General features: G+C 39.2%; 1 protein-coding gene across 2 annotated transcripts in view; it reads left to right on the top strand.

Annotated features, from left to right (window-relative positions):
* Positions 1-8,956, top strand: part of LOC119549314 (homeobox protein abdominal-B) — a 42,991-nt gene that overhangs the window by 10,647 nt on the left and 23,388 nt on the right. Inside the window, exon 1 of one of the 2 annotated variants that reach the window (XM_037857300.1) lies at positions 7,881-7,985. The exons of the other annotated variant lie outside the window; for it this stretch is intronic. The gene's annotated coding sequence lies outside the window, so the exon portion shown is untranslated. Of the gene's footprint in view, positions 1-7,880; positions 7,986-8,956 lie in introns of those variants that run through there. 2 annotated transcript variants of the gene reach the window in all.

Below are 8,956 nucleotides of genomic sequence, written 5' to 3'. Positions count from 1 at the left end.
TTGGCTGATTTGTTGCCGCCGCCGTCGCCGCTGCTCACTTAATTAATTTTATTTAACATTTTTGCCGGGTCTAATTATAACATATTTTGGCAATTAGAACTTCTCTTCATCGCTGGCGCTGATCTTTATGGCGGGATATATTCAATTAAAATAAATGCCAGGTCCCAAAGAGTTGCGGGCGGTGATGGCTAGCTCTCCGCATTGTTATGGCCAAGCACATTTAACTAATTATGCCGAACTCCGGGCTTCAAAGACAGTCGACTGTGGACTCTGCAAACGAAGCGGACTCACAGAGGGCGGCGGCCACCCACAGACGTCAGTTGTCAGTTTAATTAATCCCTTTCAGTGGCAGACAGATGCCGAACTGCAGCTACACGCAGAGAAAAAAGGAAACAGTAGAAAAAAAATATTTAAATGCTTGGCATAATGAAATAATAAACTTATCATTTAAAAAGAATATCTTAACTGTTGTAATAAAGAAATAAAAAATATTTCTAACTTGTCATAAAAATTTAATACATTTTTCTATCATTACAAATGTGAGATTTTTATTTAGTAATCCTTTAAGAAATTTACATCATCTGGAAATACTCTATTGAAATATTTTTCCTGAAAAGCATATGTACAGATCAGGCAATAAGATCAAAGGAAACTGAATTAAATTAAAAAAAGATTTTAGGTTTTCTTCGTATTTTACTTGGAAATGTAAATTAATATGGATAATGCACACACAAGTTTTCCCCTAAAGAATTCGCGTTTAATTATGCTGCAACTTGGAAGCCATCTAGACTTTCTCGCAGTGCACCGCGGATGGCACACGGCAAATAAACAGTTATAAATAGCAGGCATGAGCTGAGCAGGACCAGCGGACCTGGCCAAGGACCACCGACCACTCCATCCTCATCCTCATCGCCGCCGCTTGTGGCGCACAAATTAAATGCTACATTCAATGCCATTTCGAAATCATTTCGAGTGCCCCGGCCCGGTGGGTTTTTCGGGCGGGTTTTCCGCTGGGGTCTGGGTCTGGGTTATATTCGGTTTGCCAGGACCTGCCTGTCTGAAGGACGCACAAAAGTTGCCAGCCCTCGACTCCTGCCGCAATTGAATTTCACTGGGGCAAAAAAAATAAGTTAAGCCGCATGCCTTCTGCCCTTCTCGGCTTTCCTCTGTCGGCGAGCTTGCAATTTGAAAATTACTTTCATTACGTTTAAAAGTTCATTAAAATTGCACATCCCTGAAACGTCCATTTTCGTTTCCCATTTTCCATTCCGCAGTTGTCAGTTGTCGTACCTATTTACACACTTGACTGTCCCAAAAATAAGGGGGTGTGATTTATAGATATATCTGACCTATTTGGCCGGAATATATAGATGGCCATGGTACTTTGACCCCATCAATGGATTCCGTTAATTGAGATACTTTTCGCTTCTGGTTGCAGCCTGCATTATGCAAGCAAATTAACTGACTTAATGTTACAATTAAACCACTGGCATGGCAACTGGAATTGTGTAACAATGTGCAGGAAAATGGTAAAGGACAAATGTGATACAGAGAGGGAAAATAAATTTATAACAGGTCTATAAGTTATGCGAATTTTAAAATTAAAACATAGGGAATTATCTTATAAGCTTATCCTAGGTGCTTACTTTTGAAAAATATATTTTTTATATGGTTATATTAAAAACAATTTGGAGTTTTATATTATAATTTTAAGATGAGACCGTATAAGTTCAGTTTTGAGGATTCAGCTTGTTTAATATTCAACTCCCGCCTTAAAGAATTTACTGAAATTTTATTTTCCCAGTGTGCCGCCTAATAAAACATCCCCGAACAAATGGCCAGCGATGAGCGATGAACGATAATTAAATAGCGCCTCATGCTCGAGTTACCATCCTTATCCTGCCGAAACTTTGAGTGGCGCCCTTAGCAATTAGGGTGCTGCCGCTGGCTACCACTAATAAAAATGGGTGGGATCGGTGGCATCCTTGTCATCGCCTCATGCTGGAGTTCTCTTCGAGCGGAGCTCGCTTCATTTGCTCCAGCTTCGCTTATTTCCACTTAAATGCTTAATTATAATTGAGTTTTATGTACAGCGAGCCAAGTAAAACTGTCTCTGAGCAGTGCAAAAGCAGTGGCTTCCTGGCAGCGCGTACTTGAAATTAAATACAAATAATCTTTTGACTCCTTGTTGCCCCGCCTGCCTGGAAAACGAGGTCCGGGGCTCGGAGCCCGGGCTCCTCTGCTCCCATTTGGCGTTGTTTTAATTACGTCTTAATGCCAACGCTTAAATGGGGGGCTGAAGGAGAAGAAGAAGGTTCAATGCCTTCCGAGCTGTGCGTATCAATTCAGCGTTAATTGCTCGCCAGTCCCCCAGTTCCAATCCTCCACCCAATCCCGTCCTGCGAGCGAAATCGGATAAACTGGAATGGTGCGAAAGCCATTTCGGCAAAGGTTTTTATTGATTTTTGTGCAGAGGCAGGCTGTCCCGGGAACATTGGAACCCAAGGGTTAATTGGGTTCATTAAGGAAAAGGTTTTACAAAAGGGATCTTAAATGGCCTTCATATTAAAGTTCTAAATTTCCATATTTAGATTATATATATTTTAAGATTATATGAAAAAGAGAAATATCCACGAACGTTTTGAGGGTTTTATTATTATCCCAAAAAATATATTTATTAATAAAATTATACAAATATAATAGAATTTTCTTATACATTTAAACCAGTACCCTTGTAGTTGAAGGATAAAATATTATTATCGTTAATATTAACGTTATATTAGCTTTTACATATATGTTAAAAAAGAAAATATTTATTTCCTTGGGTATAAAAATAATAATAATGGCACCTCAAACCACTGTGTTCGATTGTGCTTAATTATGGGAATCTTGCCAGACAATGAAGAAAAGTCTGAATTGGATTTGGAATGGCTGGGGAACGCACCATCATCGGAAACTGCTCATCAAGGAGCGGAGCTAACTGCCAGACGAGCGTCGAGTGCCATCGGGCCACTCACTCGAGAGCTCCGACTTCGACTTGGCCATGTATCATTATTATGATGATGATGCCTGCGAGTGTTTATTTTTGGTAGTTGGGATCTGGGAGACGGGCCTTGGGCGCAGGGATCGGGAATCGGGGATTGGGGAACTGGGAACACAGTAGGCAGCGCCAGCAGTTTTTGTTAATGTTCGCATTAATGTTGTCATACTGCGCCGGCTCTCGTTTACTGGGAAATGTCGAGAAATGTGCGAGGGGATCCGGCGACTGATGGCAACGTTGCTGGCATTAATTAAGCATGTTTGACTGTGAATGTCAACAGCAGAAATTGCCGTTCTGTGCATGTGTTTGGCTCTCTTGGTGCACACTAGAAAAAATGGGGTACCAGGTCCTGGAAAAATTGAAGTTCTAAAATAACATATTGATTATATATATAGATTAATCTAACCTAGATTGATAATATGAATGAATGAATGAATTCATAAAACAAAGTTACTTATTATCCTTAAGGACAATAATTAAACTACAATATTTTCCTAAAGAATATGTGGCTATTCAACCAAAACTTACATATATATTTGTTCTGGTTAGAACATAATAATTTTAATATATTGTTTGTAACACATGTAATCTTTAGTACCTTAATCGTATTATTTAGAAATGCCAAGATCCTTAATTATACTAAATTATAGCATTCCACTTATCTTGTCTACGCATTTATAACTATGGAATTAGGGTGGTTTTGAGCTTCGTATTATCTTCCTTAGATATCGAAATCCCCCATTAATATTTTCCCAAGTGTAAATGTGCGAGTGCGTTGACAGGCGGACGACTGACAGGCTTTTGCACGGGGCGTGACAACTGCGCTCCCCCTTCACTATCAGCTTTCTCCAGTGTCGCTTGCGCTACGTAATTAAGTGACGCAAGTCAATTTATTTTGCAATTAATCATTAATTTATGCGTACGGAAGTATAATTGACTCATATTTCACCGGGCAGGGATGAGATCGCCCCGCAAAGAGATGCCAAATATTGGGTGACAGAAGAGTTATCATATTACGCAGTGGCCAGAAAAGATAATGGCCAATCTCAGCAGAATATTTCCACTCACTTAATACTGCGCAGCCACAGAATTAATTCCACAATGCGCACTTTTTCGGAAAAAGGTATTGAATAATACCCTTACTCATTATTTTAGTACTTTTTTTTCTTCCCAGGAATGGCCTTATCATTAGGTCTAAGATTAATGTTTCCCATGTTGTTTTGAACCCTGCTTGAAGGGTTCTATCTCTCGAGTAAATCCAATACTGTGATCCAATACTACGCGTCGATTGGGAAACCTCCAATTTAAAGCCTACACATTTAGTTCATTCGCTGTTTGCATTTCAAACAACTCGGTTCGAAAAAGTTTAGTGAATCTAAAATCTGAAAAGTTTTTCCAAATAGGATGGAGTACAATAAGTACAAGTCAAGACGATTCATCCTATTATGAAACATTTATATAAAATTTTTGTTAGTTAATGTTATTTAAGTAAAGCAACTCTAAAAGTATGGATAGAATATTTTCCGTTCAAATAATAATATGTTTCGTGAATTTAAAATGTGAAAAGTTGATATAAATAGGATTCAAGGCAACAAATACAAGTCTAAACGGTTCAACCAATTCTAAAATATTTCCTAAAAATTCAATTGCTAAGTTGTTATTTATCATAAAACCCCATTAGGTAATTTCTCAAAAATTTGGATAAAATATTTTCCGTTCAAGTGAAATGATGTGAAAACTTTTCATATTTCATGAAGTTGTTTGTTAAAAGTTTTTGCATACTTCATGTGCCACTCCGTTGATTGATTGACAAACTGATGGATGAACTGTAACTGCAATGTAAATAATCGATGGCACATGGGAAATAATGCATTAATTTAAAACATTCCATTCGTATGCGTTCGTTTGACAATTAAGAGCCAACTAGCAATACAATCCAATCGGAGCCAATCCAACATGTGGTCCAATTGGAGGGCAATTAGTCGGGTTCGGCGACCTTTGACCCACTTTGCGATATGGCCAACGGATGGGGCACTGGGCCTACTTGTGGCGGATTCAAAAGGGAATTATAATAATGGCAGTAATGAGAAGTGGGGGCCATTGTCGCGCGCCCATTTAAAAGATCATCAATCATAGGCAGTTAGTTAATTGCGGCGAGTTCTCTTTCCCCTTACTTTTTTCTTCTTTTTTTTTGTGGACAAAGGAGTGGCTAATGGCCGGGCCAAAAAACTGCAAAAAAAAAACGAAAACGTTTAGCGAATAAAATGCCGCAGCAAATTAAAAAATAAAGCTTGAGCACGCCAACTTTGCTGACCCAAAGTTCAAGTGAAATAAGCCATGACAAGCGCCTTTCGCTCCCCTCCTCAACCAACATTTCTTTCCCCCAAAACTCAAGGACCCTTGGCGAAAAAGCTTTAAAGGCAAATTGCCCCAAAGTTTTGACTTATTCTTGGAGCACTTCCAGCCGAAAATCGATGTGGAAATTGAAAGGGATGGGAATAGATGGGGGAAAAAAATGTGAAACGCCAGCGAGGGCGAATTATGACAGGAAACATTTCGAACGGAAATGAGCCTGCCGGCACTTCCGGCTCACAGGCAGTTCTATATGGCCAAAATGCAAACATAATTAGCTGACATTTTCACTCATTTCGTGTCGTTTCAATTGCTCCCTTCCGCGCTAATGAGCACCGCCCAATCACCCACAACCACCCAGTGGGTTGGTATCCACTCAACAGTTGTCCACATCTAGCTGTCACTCAGCGCAGACTTCACTGCGTCTAACCTTTTCAGTTACCCCTAAAAAGGCGTCAGCAAAACAACCCTCGCAGACGCATCTAGCAAAAATAACTTGAAAATTGCGCAGCATTTATAATCTGTCTTTGATTTATATAACGATTTCCGTTCCAACTACGAATGGGTACACTAGAAAAAAACATAAAAAAAACTCATAAAAAAATAATAATCCGAAAAAGTATATTAAATCTATAACATGAAATTATAATTACGTTATTAATCTTTCTGCTTATATTGCTTATTATTTTTGGAACACATTTAAACTACTAAATTAAAGATTTCCAAAGAGAAGGTTAGATTAGCAGAGACGAAAAATGGCTTCAAATAATCAACTAAAAAAAATAGTTTTTACTAAAACAAGGTAATTATTTCCAAGCCCTTGTTAGCATTTTGTATTATTTTAAGAGTCAAGAACACTAAACTGAGAAAACATCTACCAAAGCATTAATCCGACACTCAAGAAGTTAGCCTTTGTATAATAACAATTTCAAGTGGAACCCCAGGAAATCCGAAACCCTGATGGATAGATTTTTCTGCAGTGGCTGTGTGTGTATTTGGGACTTGGCCCACCCTTCGCTGGCTGCTTTATATGCTGACTTGACAATAATGGCACAAACACACATCCCAGCCCGCTGAGAACGTGCCACTGGCAGTTGGGGCTCCCTGATCCGCTCCACAAACTGGCCCCAAACTTAACTTGGCCCGACTGAACCGAGCAGAACTGAACTGGTCGTGGCAGCACAATGACATGAATTCAATATAATAAATAAAATATAATGCTGTCAATAAAAATAAATAAATATAACATCAACAACAGCAGCAGCAGCAGCAGCAGCCAGTGGCAGCAACGGAAACAGAAGCAGAAACAGCACCGAAAGCAGTGCAAAAGTTTAAGACTTCGCCGGGGGAATTGTAGATTGAAGAGCTTAAATGCTACGCTCAAAATAGCTACGTAATGTTTGTGTGCCCTGCAGATTTGGCTCCGCAGAATGGCAGCCATTTACCTTGGGTTTCCGTGGGTGTGGCAGGGCCTGGGGGCAGGATATGTGTAGGAATTTCCCCGCAGAAGTAACTCTGTAATGTTAACCGACGAGGGACTGTGATTCACCTTGAGTTGGGTGTGTGTGACCATTATCCTTTGCCATTTGGCGGCATTTATTTTATTAGCTCTTACTTAAGTGGTTTACTTTTGAAGAATGGGTACACGATTTCAGCGAAATTATTTAGGGGTAGTGTTGCAAAACGGTGAAAAACAATTACTTAGATAGAAACTTTACAATAAAAGTAAATTATTTGTTCAACAAGTTCTATAAGTACTTCTTTTTTTTTTTAGTTCTAACATAACCCATAATCATCCCGTATATTTAATTTAATAAATGAAAACACTTTCCATCGAGTGCAATTTATAAACACTAAAATCCTACATATCGTCGTCTAAAATCGTTGCTATGAAAATATAATAACAAATTCAGTAGCCAGTTTGCTGATCCAATTTGACAGTCATAACTAGTTATTTTCACCCGTGTGGGAAAACACAGCCAGTCCACAACAAACCGAAAACACCTGAATAAAACATTCCCTAAATTGCAACTCTCGTTGCAATTGCTCGGATCGAAATCGGCCACCCCGAAAGAAAAGTTCACAATTGCCACTTTTCACACACTCACTCACTTTTCCCGACAATCGTTTTCAGCATTTTATGATTTATTTATGCAGCCATGTTGGCTGCACTACCCTTCTATCGCAGAATATGGAATAAAGTAATTCGAATCGAAGTTGGCTGGGCAAACGGAGCTGGAAAATCCCACAAAATAGCTGACAACAATAATCGTTTGATAGATAAATATATATATAGAGAATATTATTGGCATAGAGTAATCAAACCCTGCTCTTAGTATTCCAACCGTTTGCCTTCGTACGAGTTGTCAAGTTTTGTGCGACTTTAACTTTAGACTCTGATTCAATTGTTGGCCCGTCTGACTCTCGGTCAAAGTGCTAACCCAATTTGGAGTGAAAAAGTAAAAGTTTATTTCATTTTAATTTGTGCGAGTCGAGTTTGTGTGTGTGTGTTCTATTAACTTGTTTTGCCCTTGCCAGGAAAAAAGTTTTCAACGAAAAAAAAAACCTAAAACTAGCAAAGGATTGTGCACATGTGAGTATCCCTAGAAAATTAAAACAATTAAGGCACACGAAACACGAACAAATTTCCAAGGAATTGCGCTAGCACGGCAACGGTTAATGTAAATTCATTTAAAATTGCTTAGCACAGGTGGGCGATGGGTGGTGCTCTCCACCTGCCCGCGACTGTCAATGGTGAGTGCCTGCCATCATATCCACACCGAGGGCCATGTGTCTGTGTGTCGCGGCAATTTAATTAGCGAGCGCATAACTTTATGAAATATTCAGAGACTTTCCCAGCGAACTATGCGATCCGCCCGGCGCTTGGGATGACGGTATGTGTGTTTTCTGGGTTCATTTTTGCCATGGCAATTATGGTCCGCCCAGGACATTCATTAGAACACCTCATAAAAATCAATTAGCGGCATATTAAAGGCCTCCGCCGCAAGGAATCCCCTGGGTCAAAAAGGAATATACTTTGGGCGTTGATTGAAACAGCTTTTGAAAAGAACTCACATTAGGCTTATACTAGTTTTTTTTTAAATATCAAACATTAAAGTACACTAATTAAAATCAAAACAACACAATATGAAAGCCTAATTATTTTCCATAGAAGTATTCTTCATTAAAGGAAATTTTATTGATTCCAATAGAGATTTCTAAGGTTTCCTTCAACCTTAATTAACTTAAATGTCTGCCAAGTTTGCCTGCTAATTTAGATCCCATATTTTATTGCCCAGATCCGAATGTTCATATGGTTATTTGCCTAAAGGCGGGCCATAAAAACCGGTAATTTATAAGGTTTACAAGGCAGCAAATGATGACGCACAAGCCAAAGTTTACGGGAATGCAGGGGGGTTGGGGTGGTGGTGGGTCGTTTTGTGGGGGTAAATATGAATGACGAATTACACACTTTAGCTGCCAGGTTGACAGCACCCACACACTCTCGCAGAAATACAGTACAGAATAGCACATTAAATTATGCTGACAAGGCGGAACGTAGAG

This window comes from Drosophila subpulchrella, chromosome 3R (genome assembly GCF_014743375.2).
Source record: "Drosophila subpulchrella strain 33 F10 #4 breed RU33 chromosome 3R, RU_Dsub_v1.1 Primary Assembly, whole genome shotgun sequence".
Lineage (NCBI taxonomy): Eukaryota > Metazoa > Arthropoda > Insecta > Diptera > Drosophilidae > Drosophila > Drosophila subpulchrella.
The sequence above is the reverse complement of the archived record's forward strand: the minus strand, read 5'-3'. Positions and strand labels throughout refer to the sequence as shown.